Raw genomic sequence first — 16,194 nt, forward strand, 5'->3', positions numbered from 1 at the left:
CTCCTCCCCCAGTATTTTAAGGCACTGTGCCTCAATAGTTGGGTCCAATTTATAACAGATATTTAACTTTATCATTTTGAGTTCACTTGCAAATTTATATCACAAGACACAGAAAAATACTACACTTTAAAACTATAGTCCATATCCTTAAACTATTATAACTATAAAGCTATAGCCATATCTTTAAACTATTCCAGTAGATTAGTCAAAGTAATTTTCCAACATGCAACCTTAAAGACTGGAGCCAAGAAGAGGGGCAGAGGGGACTCAGGTATGCGCAACAATGCTGCCCAGTGGGAGGAGAATGGGCCCCTCGAGAAAACTGATGGCACCTCATGCTAGAAGTCCTTGGCCAAAGCAAGTGCTTAGCCAGGAGAAAGGGGACGTGCTGCACGTGAAGGGCAGTGTGTTCAATTTAGAAGCCTAAGAAGCACAGCAAGAGAGAGGAGCCAAGGCTGATCACAAGCGAATGAGAAGCTAATGCAGGGCAGGAGGGACTCAGCTGAGACAGTGCATGCCATGCTGACTCCCGCAATGACTCGGGAAACCTCAGGAGAACCACTCCACTACGTGTGTGAATTAGGTGAACCAGGCATGATTACTGGGAAAAAAGTGTGGACTAACAGCTACATTTTCTAGAAGATTCTGAACCTGAGGAAAGTTAAGGAACAGCCATGTGTATTTCCTTGCTAACAGGACAAATACAAGAATACTGAAACTATCAGAGTCAACAAAAGGGAGAGAGATTTGTTGGGGTTCTCACAGGACTTCAGTTCTGAGAGAGAGAAGAGCAAGTCTGACTGACTGTGAGACAGAAGACGCCTCTAATGAAGTACAGACATAGTCTTACTTCTCTAGTTCCTCCAAGGGCCCTTCAATGCTTTCCCACAGATGAGAGTGTCTGATCCTTACAGACAGACAGGGGAATGGAAGAGAGCTCAAGGCCACAGCAGCCCAGGGCCCTTCCTGGGCACGCACCACACTGAAACAAAGTGACCTGCGTATACTCCTGCCTCCCGCACTGGACTGTGGGCTCCTTGAGGGTTCAGTAATGAGGCCAGGATTAGAATTACACGTGTAGATTCTAGCCATTTATCACAGGACATTTCCATTTGCTATTGCTTGGTAACAGACTACCCAAAACTTAGCTGCTTTAACATCAAGCATTTGCTATTTTTCACAGTTCCATGGGGTGGCTCGGCAGCTCTTCTGCTGCTCTTATCTGACTCATGCTGCTGCCAGGGCCCAGGTGAGCTGGGGGGATAGGCTCAGTGGGGAAGGCTGGGCCTTCCTTTCCATGTGGTCTTCCTCCCAGGCTTCTTCACCCAGTGGCAGCAGCCTGCTGAGAGGGCTGGCCCACTGCACATGGCGCCTCTGCTTGCATCATGTCTGCTGATGTCCCACCGGCCAGTTTAAGTCACCTGACAAAGCCCAGAGCCAAGGGTAGGGAAACACTCTACCATTTGATGGGAGAAACAAGCAGAGTCACATTGCAAAGGTAAAGTAAGAGACATGGGGAAATGATTCATTAGGGGCCACCGTGTACCAATTTACCACACATTGTTTTTGCTGTTTTTCTCTCAGATAATAATTATTATATTTATTGGTAGAGTTTTTTTATTATAAAGTGTTACTACATTTATTACATCTAAAAATTAATTAATTCTTTAATTTGTAACATGAAAAAAAGTTACTGGGCTCTACTGCTACTTCAGCATAATGGACCCAAAATTATTTTAAGGCTTAGAGACAAGAAATTACTTGTGGCAGCAATTCACACCATTTAAGATCTCATGTTTCTTCACCAACGCCTGGGTCTTTCAAAGCAGCTTTAAGTTGACAGAGGAAGGAACTTTGGCCACATTTTATAACAGAAAAATCTAATGTAGTTGTATTTCATTTGAAGTACTTCCTACAAAAGGACTTCTCAGCACATCACACTATATAATGGAGCATATAGTGCTGGTAGTGCAGACAGCCCTGCGCCAACCAGCTGTCATCTCAGGTTGGAGCCAGCACCTTCTCTACTTACTGCAGTCCAGTGAAGAAACAGAGTGGGGCTTGCCTCACCTATTCACTCCTGCCTCCCTCACTGTCCAACAGATGACTGTCCAGCCAGGACAAATCTCAAGGACCCCTGTACATGCCACAGTCAACTCTACCCTTGTTCATTCTGATCCACTCTCTTGGGATGTTCTCCACATTCTACCCACCAGCCCAAAACCTCCCTAGCCTTAAGAGCACATCTCAAAGTTTATCTTCTCTGTGAGAAAATAAACAGCAAGACAAGTTCCCCTCCCCTTTCTTACCACCCACAGCACTTACCCAATATCCTTTACAGTTTGACATTTTAATCATATATAAAATGGTCCTTCAATATATGAGATGGCTAATTTTACGTGTCAAGTTGACCAGGCCACAGTACCCATATATTTGGTCAAACGCTATTCTAGGTGTTTCTGTGAAGGTGTATTTTTAGATGTGATTAACACCTAAATCAGTAGAGTTTGAGTAAAGCACATTACCTCCACAACATGGGTAGGCCTTGTCTAATCATTTGAAGGCCTTAATTAAAAAAGACTGACCTCCCCTGGAAGAAGAGAGAATTCTGCCAGCAGAAAGCCTTCAGATTGGAACTCCAGAATCAACTCTTCTCTGGGTCCCCAGCCTGCCAGCCTACCCTACAGATCTTGGACTTGCCAGCCTACCCTACAGATCTTGGACTTGCCAGCCTTTACAGTGCTTGAGCCAATTTCTTAAAATCAATCAATCAAAATCCCTCTCTCTCTCTCTCTCCATACGTATAGATAAATACATACATATATATACAGAGAGAGAGAGAGATCCTATTGGTTCTATTTCTTTGGAGATCCCTGAACTAATACCATATACTATATTTTTTAGATTATTCCCTGCAGTGTATAAAGCTTGGCCTACTTAAAAGGCTGAATTCTTTCTGGACCATTACATATTTCTTTAGCATTCCCTACATGTTCTGGATCATCATGTATTTCCTTAGTAGTCCCTATATAGAGCAGGCGTGAAATATTTCCTTATGATGAAACCTTGCATCCTTCTAGTTTCCTAATCTTTCTGCCCCACTGATTGTGATATGCATGTAAATCCATAACAGAGCAGTAAGTTGAAAGAAAGAAAAGCAACACTAGCCCCATTTTCTTACGGATAAATCCCAAAGGTGGTTAAAGTCTATTAAAAATTGGTAATTTTAATAATACATTAACTTGCACACAAGTAGTAAATGTAAAAAAACTTTGGTTTATTGTTTGTCCTATGATCCTGTAACCCATTCTTGTTAGTTTTTTCCTCTAGATAGCACTCTAGTGAAAAAGCTACAGTTGGAGAAAAAATATTTCAGTCAATCAACAAAATAACCCAAGACCTAATTTAAAAGTAATATAAACGTAAATCAGGAAACAGTTATTTGTTTTTAAAGTCAGCTATCACGTCTCAGAGACTTTTAGCTCACTGTCAATCCCTTCTCTTTGGGAGGACATAAAATATCTGAATCAATTAATCTAATCAAACAAACAGACAAGCACGTATTTTCATAAGGATAAGAAAGTCAGTCTGACTCAAACACTTGACATGATTCATCCAACATTTTCTGAGCACCTTCTTAAGTGCCAGGCTCCTATGGGGAAATGGGAAGTTTCAGAAGGAGACTGATGCTATCCATTCCCTCTCTAAAATGGATTAGCTAATGCCCAGAACATACAGAATGCTCACGTTTCGTACACTACTCTCAGCGATGTGCACATTTCTGCTCCCACCAGCTGAGTTAAGTGCATATCAAAAATCTACTCTTTACACCCGTTACAGTAACCAGATTAGGCCCAAGATGGAGCTGCTCATTCTAAACCCCACTTCAGCAACCCAAAACTGAAGTGTCTATGCTTGAGTCTCCCACAAAAGGAAGGCCTGGGGGTCAACCAATCAGCACTGGCCTGCTCAGCACAAGTTACCTGATGCTGCTCCGGGACTCCTTTTTGCTCCATATAAGGAAAGCAACCCTGCTTTAACCAGTCAGCACACGCCCAGTATAATTTCCTTGTTCCTGCTCACTTTGGTGGATAAAAATCTCTCCCACCTGTACAGCTCTCCAGAGCTTTCTAGCTGCTAGATTAGATGCTGCCGAATCATGAATTGTTGAATAAAAGCTACTAGATCAGTAAATTGTCTGCGGAAAATTTTCTTTTAACATACCCAAACCTACTTATGTCAGTTGTACCCGTTACTGCAATTGGATAATTTAATACTATGCAAACTCATCACAAATGAGCAAAAATGTAGCTACAAAAATAAAAAGTTATTATTTCTATAAAAACTAAGTTGACTACTTTGGAAATTATCCATAAAGGCGTATTATTTTCCTTAAAATTTTTTGATAAATTGGTTATAAGTAAGACAACTACAAAAGACCAGGGGAAAAAAATCCCAAACACTGGAATTCTGTGATCAGATTGCTTCAAAAGTTTCTAAAGTTTCAATCTACTTTGAAGAACCAAAATTAGAAAATAAAGTTATTGTATAGATGTAGTTTATCAAAGAACAATAATCCAGAACTCCAACAAATGGACCCATACTCAAAGAAGACTCTTACTCTAGGTCAAAAGATTGGCCTCCCACATTCCCCACTGCTCCCAGAACAATCCATCGGCAGAAGTAACCTTGAATCTGAATGCTTCCTGAAGTCAAGTTATTCTACCTAAAACCGAAATCCCCCTGTATGGTGGCAAAATTTCAAAAGAACATATATGTATCAAGTATTTACTATGCACTATTTTAACAGCAAGAGACTAAAACAATCTCAATGTCCATCAACACGTGACTGGATGACTAAGCCACAGCACATTCACACAATGGAATGTGACACAGCTGCAAAAAGGCACAAAGAACACCTCTATACACTTGTACTGAGGGATCTCCAGGAAATAACAGTAAGAGTAAAAAAGCAAGGGGAGAAAATTACACACCGTGTGCTACCATTCAACTAGGAGGAGTTTGGGAGGCAGTTACAAATACGTACACGTGCGTGCACATGCATGCACACACATTTGCTTTTATGTTTTAAATGAAGTAAGGGGGACAGAGGAACAGGATGGAGGGAACAAGGATCAAACGTAGCCTTTTTTGATTCTACCTTGTTCCGCACACTTGACTCTGGGACCTGTGCATGTTTCCCATAATTATTAACAACAACAACAAAAAATCAGAAAACTTTTTAATCTCTAAAATTCAAAAGCAAAATGAAACAAACCTAAATATTTATTGAATCACTGGTGTAACCACACAAAAAGGAATTATTTCAAATGATTTAAAACACAATTTCACCCCACATCCCTAGAGGAATCTATCCTAAGAATAAAAAGAATTGGAGAAAAATGCTTTTTAATTCTTAAACCATTTTCAGTAATCATATTGTTAGTAATAATATTGATAAATAAGTATGGTATCAATATTGTTAGGAACCAAGACTTTCAGCATGAGACAGAAATATGAAATCAGAGAAGTTCAGTAAAATCCTCTATTCCTAAATTTGAAATGGAAAAATCAGTATTAAACTCATGAAGTATTTTCTGTTAGAAACAACAAATTTCCCAGCTCTGTCCACTCAAAAAGCATAGAGGCAATGACCACCGTGTGGTATCTCAACTGTGGTCTCTAAACACAACATCCACTAAAGGAACCAGGGCTCGTGGAAGAAAGGGCTGATTCTATAGTTGGAAATGTACAAGATGAGCCTGGACATCTTGTCATGCCAGAAAGCAAGATGGCATCAAAGGCGTTCATGTCAAAAGGACCCAAGAGGGGCCGGCCTGGTGGCGCAGTGGTTAAGTGCGCACGTTCTGCTTCCGCAGCCCCAGGTTCACCGGTTCTGATCCCGGGTGTGGACAAACCCCGGTTTGGATCCCAGGTGTGGACATGGCACCGCTTGGTACACCATGCTGTGGTAGGCATCCCATATATAAAGTAGAGGAAGACTGGCACAGATGTTAGCTCAGGGCCAGTCTTCCTCAGCAAAAAGAGGAGGATTGGCAGTAGTTAGCTCAGGGCTAATCTTCCTCAAAAAAAAAACAAACTATGATGGACTTAAAAAATAATCATATATGTTAAAATTCATGTGTTCATAATGATATCTTTAAAAATAAAGAAAAAATCATTGGTCATCTTTGGAGATATTAAGGGCCCTCCAAGAGTTATAAATAATGGGAAAGAATCACTCACTTAACCTGTTTGCCCTATATGAACTGTACCTCCAGGCAGACAAATAATTGATAAAGAGAAACTTCTCTATAAAAGTATTACAGCTAATAAATGAAGAAATGGTGAAATTAAAACAGTAAGATCTTGCAAATCCTTGATTAAATAATGACTCTATTCAAGTTCTAAGTGGCCACTAATATCACAAAGAAAAAAACAGACATTATATGCTATTGGAAACCGCCTTCTATGAAATATTTTTGCAACAAAAATAAACCTAAATCAAATCAAACCTCCAAAACTAACATTAAGGTTACAAGAAGCATGGGGTGGGGCTGGGGAACAAACATGTTAAATGACACCACTGGGATGCATTCAGCAAAAATTCATAGTATGGGCACCTTGACAAGATAAATGACAAGATTTCTTCAGCAAACATATTTTAAGAACAAAGAAAGTAAATAGCAAGTGGAATCTACAGGTTAAAAGATATTAAGGAAAACATATTAACTGAATGTAGTATATGGATGTACCTTCCTCAGATCCTGACTCAAACAAATCAACTGCAAAAAAAAAAAAGCATGAAATAACTTTGGGGTGATAGTGGTATTGTGACTAATTTTAAGAAAACAGCCCTTATCTTTCAGTGAAAGTACTAAAATATTTAGATAAAATGATATGTTAACTAGAATTTGCATCAAAGATACAGTGGGAGCGGGAGTATAAGGAGACAAAAGAAGCGTGAGTGGATGCCAGCTGGGGACAGACACACAGTTCATTGTACTATTCCTCTACTTTTGCATATATTTTCAGTTTTTCATAACTAAGTTTTTAAAATGTGACGAATGACTGTACATCTATAAGCTTCACGTTTTCCTCTTCTATAATTCTTTCAGTGTAAGTGGCAATGCTTGTGTTCTTTCACCTGTCTGTCCTCTGGGGTGCATGCCCCTTACTTCTCTAAATTATAAACTAAAAGCACAGACCCTGCTACATAGGAGGTGCTTGATAAATGTCAAATGAATAAATTCTGTTTGCTATACATCTCCGCTGCTCTGGTTAACCCCCCAATAACTTTAATCTGTCAATTTAGTTTGTGGCGAAGAATGAATAAATAGAACTAAGCATAAAAAATAAGGTAAAAAATCTAAAACCCTGCACTTAACCTTTTTAAGTCTATATTCCACAAAAGATGCTTATTGTTTGTGTGTGTGTGTGTGTGTGTGGTAAAACAAATGTAACAAAACTTATCAAATTAACCATTTTTAGGTGTACAGTTTGGTAGTTTTCACATTACTGTGAAAAGATCTCCAGAACTTTTTCAACTCCGACGACTGAAACTCTAGACCCATTAAACAAAAGATGCTTATTCTTAATACTTTCTATTCATTGCCTATTCTATCTTATACATGCCTCTAGCTACCATGACAGCTTTTAAAGTATAATTGTTCTGACAATAAACTTTATGGCTCACTAGCACAATAATAGCACATTAAAACAACAACAACAAAAAACTCATCCTTGAAGGAAAAGGGAGAGATCAGAAGTATGACTATGACAGAAGATCCATAGGAAGCCCTGTGCAGAGAGGAGGACAGGGCTGGAATGTGGCTTCAGGGTCACTCTGAATGGGAGAAAGGGGCCAGAAGAAGCAGGCCCACCCACAGCTGAGAGAAGTCAAGGAGGCAGCACCGCCTACAGAAGTAGTAGTCCTGTTGTTTGCATTCAACAGAGGCTTACAGCTCCTCCGGCTCCCCCATAACAACGATGGCAAGACTGCTAGTAAGTACCCAGTGCCAATCTAACAGCCGCCTCAGATTAGGGACTTAGGAAGGCAGTGTGCCAAACCTCATTTAATAGACTTTTAGTTCAATATGCCTATTCAGTCCTACAAAAGAAATAATGATAATGACTTGGCTATACATTTGGTAACAATAAGCGACCATGGTATAAGTATTTAACAAATATGTAAGGAAAATGATCACTGACACTTTTCTGCCTAATACTATAGTTGTCATTAACTTTAGTATTTCTATCTTAGGAAAACGAATCCTGAGTCAATCACTACCTCTGAAAATCACTCTCATACAAACAGTATTCTTCTGAAGCACAGCTCCCAGATGAGCCTGTACTGGGACCACTCCAGGAAAGATAGAGAAATTTTGCACATGACTGAGGTATTGGCAGGGTCAGACCTGCCAAACGCTTGTTTACAAAAAAAGACCGAGAAATCTCCAGTGGGGGGAGGAGGGAGGTTACAATTCACTCTAGTGCAAGAGTCTGAGTTAGAAAGTCATAGAACACGAGCACAGAGTAGTGGCTTGGAGGACAACATGATGTCCGTCACTCACACTACGCTGCTTAAAACAAGGGAACTGCAAATAGATTTAAAGATACATCTCAAAAAGGCTCTGTAGAACAGCAAAATTTCGAGGAATCAGCAGCACAGGAAGCATCAGCTGCTAGCCATAAAACCGACAGCAGCAGGGATGATAATGATCATCCTGGTGGCCCAGCCACGATGGTTGCCCTGTCAACACAACGTTTGCACTAGCAACAGTGGCTGCACCGCCAATGCCGGGCACAGGGGTGGAAGCTCTCAGTTCAGCCTCCAGCACCAGCAGGCCGTGCATGGGTGTGTGTGTACACACAAACACACATATGTATACCTGTGTCTAACATCCAACTATTAACAGTGCAGCTGGCGAGCATCCAGGGAGAAAATGGACTCATAGGGAACTTTCAGTTTTGCAATACTGACTGATTTTTTTTTTTACAAATATAGTTCCACAAATAAAACTTATATTTTGATGAAATAAAATCTACATAAAATAGAGCATTTTGAGGCCTAAAGGGAAGGAAATATGTAGTAAAATCAGTAAAATTTAATACAGAATTTATAATAAATCCCCAAAGCATTTGTGCTTTGACAATTCTTGACTTTTCTTTCTTTTTTTTTTTTTTTGAGGAAGATTAGCCCTGAGCTAACGTCTGCTGCCAATCCTCCTCTTCTTGCTGAGGAAGACTGGCCCTGAGCTAACATCGTGCCCATCTTCCTCTACTTTATATGTGTGACGCCTACCACAGCATGGCGTGCCAAGCAGTGCCATGTCCGCACCTGGGATCCAAACCTGCGAACCCCTGGCTGCTGAAGTGGAACGTGTGCACTTAACCGCTGTGCCACCGGGCTGGCCCCAGCAATTCTTGACTTCTTAAATCAAATAAATATTCCAAGTGAATATATCTTAGAAAAGCTGTGGTTTAAAAAGTAATAATTTCCTGGCAATTTCAATCATTCAGGAAGAATATAAGTCTTAGGAAAAGAATGAATAACTCTAGCCTTGTTCTAATTGTCTGGAATTTAGAAGTTAGTAAAAACATCATAAACTTAATAGGCCATCAGAGGCAGCACAATATAAAAGTACAAGGTTCAGAGTCAGGGAACCTAGTCTGAGACCTGTGTTTGCCACTGCTAGTGAGCCTGTGCCAGAACAAACACTAACAGAGAGCTTACTGCACCATAGGCCAGTTCCACACACTTCACATACATGGCAGTCCCCGCCTTATCCAGGAGGAATATGTTGCAAGATCCCAGTGAATGCCTGAAACCATGGATAGTGCCAAACCCTATATATACTATGTTTTTTCCTATACATACTTACCTATGATAGAGTTTAATTTATAAATTAGGCACAGTAAGAGAGTAACAACAATATCTTCTCTTTGGCATATCCAAATTGCCAGCACTATTACTCTTGCACTTTGGGGCCATTAGTAAGTAAAATAAGGGTTACTTGAACACAACCACTGAGATACCGTGACAGTCAATATCATAACCGAGAGGGCTACTGACTGACAGATGGGTAGTGTATACAATGCAGACACGCTGGACAAAGGCATGATTCACGTCCTGGGTGGGAGGGAGCGGGAGGGCGCAAGATTTCATCACGCTACTCAGAACAGCGAGCAATTTAAAACTTATAAATTGTTTATTTCTTTAATTTTCCATTTAATATTTTCTGACTGTGGTTGACCATAGATAACAAGCCACAGAAAGCGAAACTGTGGATAAGTGGGGACTATGGTACTAATTAAACCAATCCTCACAACTGTATGAGACCGATCCTACTACTATCCACATTTTACCCTTGGGGAACTGAGACAGAAGAGTGGACTGGCATGCTCAAGGTCTCTCAGCTGGGGAGGGTTAGTCTAGATGGTAGCAGCAAGCCTAGCCGCAGCCCAAGCCTTGCTGATGCTGTGCTCTGATTCAGCAAGCTGTGAAGACTGGCCCGGGCCTTTCTTAGTTTCCTCATTTAGCAGGGCTCCTCTTGTCCTTTTGCCTTTATGCGTTTTAACTTATGGCTCTAAAAAGAATGAATGACATAACAAAAGTGGAAAGTGTTTTGCAAACTGTACAGTGGTATAAAGATGATAGTTAAATGTCTACCATCCACAAACATGCTATGATTTTTCATTTGACTTTGTATTACAGAACACAATATGAAGGATTTTTAAGAAATAAAATGGTCCCTAAAACCATTTCTTGTATTACTGACTCAAACACATAAAAATTTGTTTTCACTTAATTGGAGATGCTCTTACAGATACTGATATTTCAATAAACATGAACATTAAATCTCTGAGAATAAAGCCTCCATAAATATGACTGGAAATCTGCATTTCTTTCTTGGCTGAAATCTCAGAAACAAAAAATTCCAAGTGTGCATTACATTTATCATAGTTTTCACACAAGAATAAACAGGATAAGAATTTTTAATTCGCCAAACTTATTTCTGCAACAGGATTATTAATTTTCTAGGTTGGACAGCTTTTATTTTTATATCGTTCATGGTTCCACAAAGAATTTTAAACAGCTTAGAAGGATATAAGCTAGACATGTCATCAGGGCACCCAGCCGAGGGAGGTTTTGATCTCATGAACCTTCCTTCTCCCAACACACAGATAAGCATCAGACCCAAGGATAACCAACACACAGGCTGGGGAGAGGCTACTTAGGTAAACTGGCATATGGAATCTGGACACACAGGTCCAGAACCCACACTAGGAATTAGGCACTTAATAAAAGGAGTTGAAGCTGAGAGGATACATGGAGTAAAGGAAGATCCTCAAAGATTCACAAGCAAGGCTAAGGTCAGAGGGAGTTAATGACCATGAACAGAAGATATGAAACAGAGAAAAGATATCACAGAGGATGAGGAAACCTTCTGGCCTCAAGGAAAATATGAAGCAGACATGAAGAGAACAGCAGAGATGCAATGAGCCAATAAATGTGTCTGGTCCCTAGAATGATGTCAGATCCTGACAGCCTTTCAGCTCCAGTTTCCTTGTGGGCTTAAAATAAACACTTTAAAAAAAACACTCAAGCGAGTTTCTGTTCCTTAAAATCAAAAAGCCTTATATATGACACTTACAATGATAAGATATATGTAAATATGCAAGGGAAATGAGGCAAGGAGAAAAAAGGAATAAGAAAAAAATAACATAGTCCCTTTCCTAGTTCTTTATGATAAAACTATGTCCTCTGCACACACAGGAAAGAATTCCAATTTTCTATGATGGCAGGACATTTGTCCAGTTCATTCAAAAACGGTAACAAATAACTAGAGAATATGTTTAAAAGAAGTGAGCCAAAAATTTCATCATTTTTTTATTTAAATACTTCATATGTAGTTACTCTGATCAGACAAGAGATTAGAGAAGACCCTCACTCTTTAGATAGTATGACAGTACAGACTTACTTTGAGCATTTTGCTAAGAGTTGGTAAAAGAAAGTCTGGTTCTATTACTTATAGTTTCAATTCCATTCTGCTTAATTTCATCACCAATCATAACGTCATTTCTATTAGGAAAGTTGCAATTACATTAATGAGCTATCTACTTAAATGTATTGATTTCATAGAAGTGCTATCTAGTATGTGAAGTAAGACCATCCTAATTCATGACACCACCAATAATTAATTCAAAATTTAAAAATCAATATATCAAGAGAATGCTAAGACAAACCACAAGCTGGGAGAAAATATTTGTAAGAGACGCATCTGATAAAGGACTGTTATCTGAAATATCCAAAGAACTCTTGAAACTCAACAACAACCAACCTGATTAAAACAGGTGCCAAAGACCTTAACAGACACCTCACCAAGGAAGATATATAAATGGCAAATAAGAACATGAAAAGATGTTTCACATCATATGTTACCAGGGAAATGCAAATGAAAACAACAATGGGATACCACTATACACCTATTAGAATGGCCAAAGTCAAGAACACTGACACCACCACCAAATGCTGGTGAAGATGCGGAGGAACAGGAATTCTCATTCACTGCTGGTGGGAATCCAAAATGGTTCAGCCACTTCGGAAGACAGTTTGGAGGTTTCTTACAAAACTAAACTTACTCTTACCATATTATCCAGCAATCACATTCCTTGGTATTTACCCAAATGAAGTGAAAGCTTATGTCCACACAAAAGCCTGCACATGGATGTTTATAGCAGTTTTATTCATAATTGCCTAAACTTGGAAGAGACCAAAATGTCCTTCAGTAGGTGAGTGGGTAAAAAAACTGTGGTACATCCACACAATGGAGCAGGGCCATGAATAGTAACTGATTCAGCAGGCCCAAAAATGATGAATTCTAAGCTGGCAGCCGGGAAGCCCTGAGACAGCTAATTTACATTATAAAACTTGTGCAGAAAGCTGAGGAACTGACAACACTGGGTAGCTCCAGAAGGACTGGGGGCTTAAGGTAAAGTTAGAATCAGGAGGATAATGGATAAATTGATCAAGAAGTTGTTAGCATCCCTTTCCACTCACAAGGCCAGCTAAATAAAATGTACCTGTAATGAGTACTGAGTACTGGTACTCTGAAAAGTGGGTAACATCATCCAGGACAAAAGTGCTCCCTACTTCCTAGCAGAATTCATATTCGAATGGTCTCTTGAGGAAAATATCTCCAATTGAGGTCCTTTAGACTCCCACAGACTAAATCTGAAAAGAAACAAAGAAAAAGCTAATGACCAAAATTTACCATATACACAAAGAAATGTGTCTCTATGAGTGAGAGCCAGCAGAAAGAACAAACAACAGAAACAATATTTGAAGAGATAAGAGCTAAGAACTTTCAAAAACAGATGAAAGACCTGGATGAAGATTCAGCAAACATAATATACAGCAAGTAGTATAAATAAAAAGAACTCAACACCTAGACACATTGTAGCAAATTACAAAGCCAAAGAAAAAATTTTAAAACAGCCAGAGATAAAGAACAGATTACTACAGTTAGATTTTGCTAGACAATTCTCACCAACAGCAACAAAAGCCAGAAGACAGCCGAATATAATCTTCAAACTACAGAGAAAACGTAACTGTCATCCAGCATTGTATGCCCGGCAAAACTATACTTCAATAATGAAGATGAAATAAAAATATTTCCAAATAAACAATAATATAAAGAGTTTATTACCAGCAGACCTTCACTAAAAAACTTTGAAAGAATATACTGCAGAAAAATGGAAAATTATCTCAGAAACAAGATGTGAGATGGCAGAAGAAATAATATACAAGTACTGGTAAACATGCAAGTAACTGTAAACAAACATTTCCCAGGCTAAAAATAATAACGGTTTGCAATTTGTAAAGAGAGAAAACAGAAATCTGAAAAACAAACTGCTTAAGTAAAGGTGTGAAGAAGGAGAGGTCATTAGAGTTAAAATATTTTAAAGTCTTTGTATTTTTTTAGAGGGCAATTAAGATATCGCTAACTTCCAGTTTTGTTAACTTAAAACTCTATAGTAATATTTCAAGAATAAACCATGAAAAAAACTCCCAAACCAACAAGGGAGAAAATACCATAAGAAAAGTGCAAAAACCTTTTTTTTTTTAAAAGAACAAAAAAGAAAGAGAAAAAATCAGCATAGAAAAGTGCAAACAGAAAGCATAAAGTAAAATGGCACCGAAAATGTATCAATAATCATAATATACATAAACAAATTAAAATTGCCAATTAAAACACAGATTATAAGATTATTTTATAAAATATAAACAGCTCTAGTTATAAAGGGCTTACACAAGACATACCCAATGAATAATAACACAAGAAGTTGAAAGTAAAAGGATTAAAAATGTTGTCAAGTAACTATTAATTAAAAGAAAAAAGGAACGACTATAATATTATCAGAAGAAATAGGCTTATTGCAGCTGTTACCCAGTGTAAGTGAGAGAGAGTTGACAAAACATGGTCTTAATGAGTGGAAGTCTCAACTGAGAAATGAAAACTATGAAAAAGAACCAAATGGAAATCCTAGAACTGAAAAGAATAAAAAGTTAAAACAAAAAAATCACTGGATGATCTTAATAGATTGAAGATGGCAGAAGAGTCAGTGAATTGGCAGACAAACCAATAGAAGTTACCCAAGCCGAAAAATGGAGGAAAAAAAAATTGGACAAAAATGAACTCTCCCAAACCTGTCCATACAACTGGAGACAAAGATGGGAAAATTGGAGCAGAAAAAAATATCTGAAAATATAATACCCCAAATTTCACTAAAAAAACCCCCACTGATTTATAAATCCAAGAAACTCAGTGAACACTAAGTAGGATGAATATAAACAGAATTGTACCTGAGCATATCAGAAAACAGCTGAAAACCAAAAATAAAGAGAAAATTTTTGAAAGCACCTACAAAGAAATAATAATTACACTAACAGTAACAATAATATGAATGAAAACTGACTTTTTATCAGATAAAAGAAGCCAAAAAACAATGAAACAATATCTATAATGCTGGAAGAAAAAACTGTCAACCCAGAATCCCATATGCAGCAAAAATATCCTTCAAAAACTAAGGCAAAATAAAGATGTTCAGATAAACAAAAACTAGGAAATTCATCCCTAGCAAATGAAACCTGATTAAAAACTAAGATCTATACAAAGGAATGAAGGGTACTAGAAATGGTAAATACATGGGTAAATATAAAGAACTCTCTTTCATTTTCTCCTCAATTTCTTTAGAAGACACTGGCTGTTTAATGCAAGAAGTATAACACTGGGGCTTAAAATGTAGGTATATGTAAAATATATGACAATAATACAATGAATGAGGCAACAGTGGGATTATACTGTTGCAAGGTTTTTATATTTTATGAGGAGTGGTATAATATTAACTCTAAGAGTAGACAGACTGGGATAAGTTAAGAGTGAATGTTGCAATTGCAAATGCAATAATTAAAAAAAGTTGTTAAATGGAATACTAAAAGATAGTCAATTTACCCTCTAGGGGAAAAGAGTAACAGAAAAAGAAAAGAAAAAAAAGAGATCTAAACCCAACTACAGTCAATTCTCATTATTTGCAGTAGTTATGTTCTATAAAGTCACCCCGAACACTCAATTACTGAGTATGGAACCACTGCTCCTGGGGAAACACAGGGTTAGGTTCCCGTGAGGCTCTGGTCACCACACTTCAGTCAACCAATCAATACATAACCTTGTTTCATGTTTGCTCCTCTTTAAAGACACCTTATTTAGCAAATATATATTGTTGACTCATTAACATTGAACTCATGACCAATAGCACTATAACACACGCCTGGAAGCAGCTTATCTAACAAGGCTATTTTCTCTGTAAGGCACATCATGACGTTCTTGAACTTAGGAACACCAGACAGCACCTCAGCACTATGCTCATGCGCAATTTTAAACAGTGAAATCATCAACAAAAAAGTACAAATATGTGAAAAACAAGGCACTATGAGGATGAAACATGAAAGCAGAGTATCAATTTGTTCAACCTCAGCTGGGGGTGTGCATCTCAAACAACTCAAATTTTTCACTGCTCTGTGCATGTCTGTGAATGACCATGAGAGCACTGAGAATACTGATTTTGGGGTTACTAATAAATTTTAGCAAGCAGGCAAAGCTGCAGATATAGAATCCATGAATAATGAGG

At 38.3% G+C, this 16,194-nt stretch overlaps 1 protein-coding gene across 21 annotated transcripts in view; it reads right to left on the bottom strand.

Annotated features, from left to right (window-relative positions):
• MARCHF8 (membrane associated ring-CH-type finger 8) overlaps window positions 1-16,194 on the bottom strand; it is a 113,474-nt gene that overhangs the window by 80,484 nt on the left and 16,796 nt on the right. For 3 of the 21 annotated variants that reach the window (XM_070229515.1, XM_070229522.1, XM_070229482.1), the window contains exon 2: window positions 13,087-13,237. The exons of the other annotated variants lie outside the window; for them this stretch is intronic. The gene's annotated coding sequence lies outside the window, so the exon portion shown is untranslated. The remainder of the gene's footprint in view (window positions 1-13,086; window positions 13,238-16,194) is intronic. 21 annotated transcript variants of the gene reach the window in all.

Source organism: Equus caballus, chromosome 1, assembly GCF_041296265.1.
Source record: "Equus caballus isolate H_3958 breed thoroughbred chromosome 1, TB-T2T, whole genome shotgun sequence".
NCBI lineage: Eukaryota > Metazoa > Chordata > Mammalia > Perissodactyla > Equidae > Equus > Equus caballus.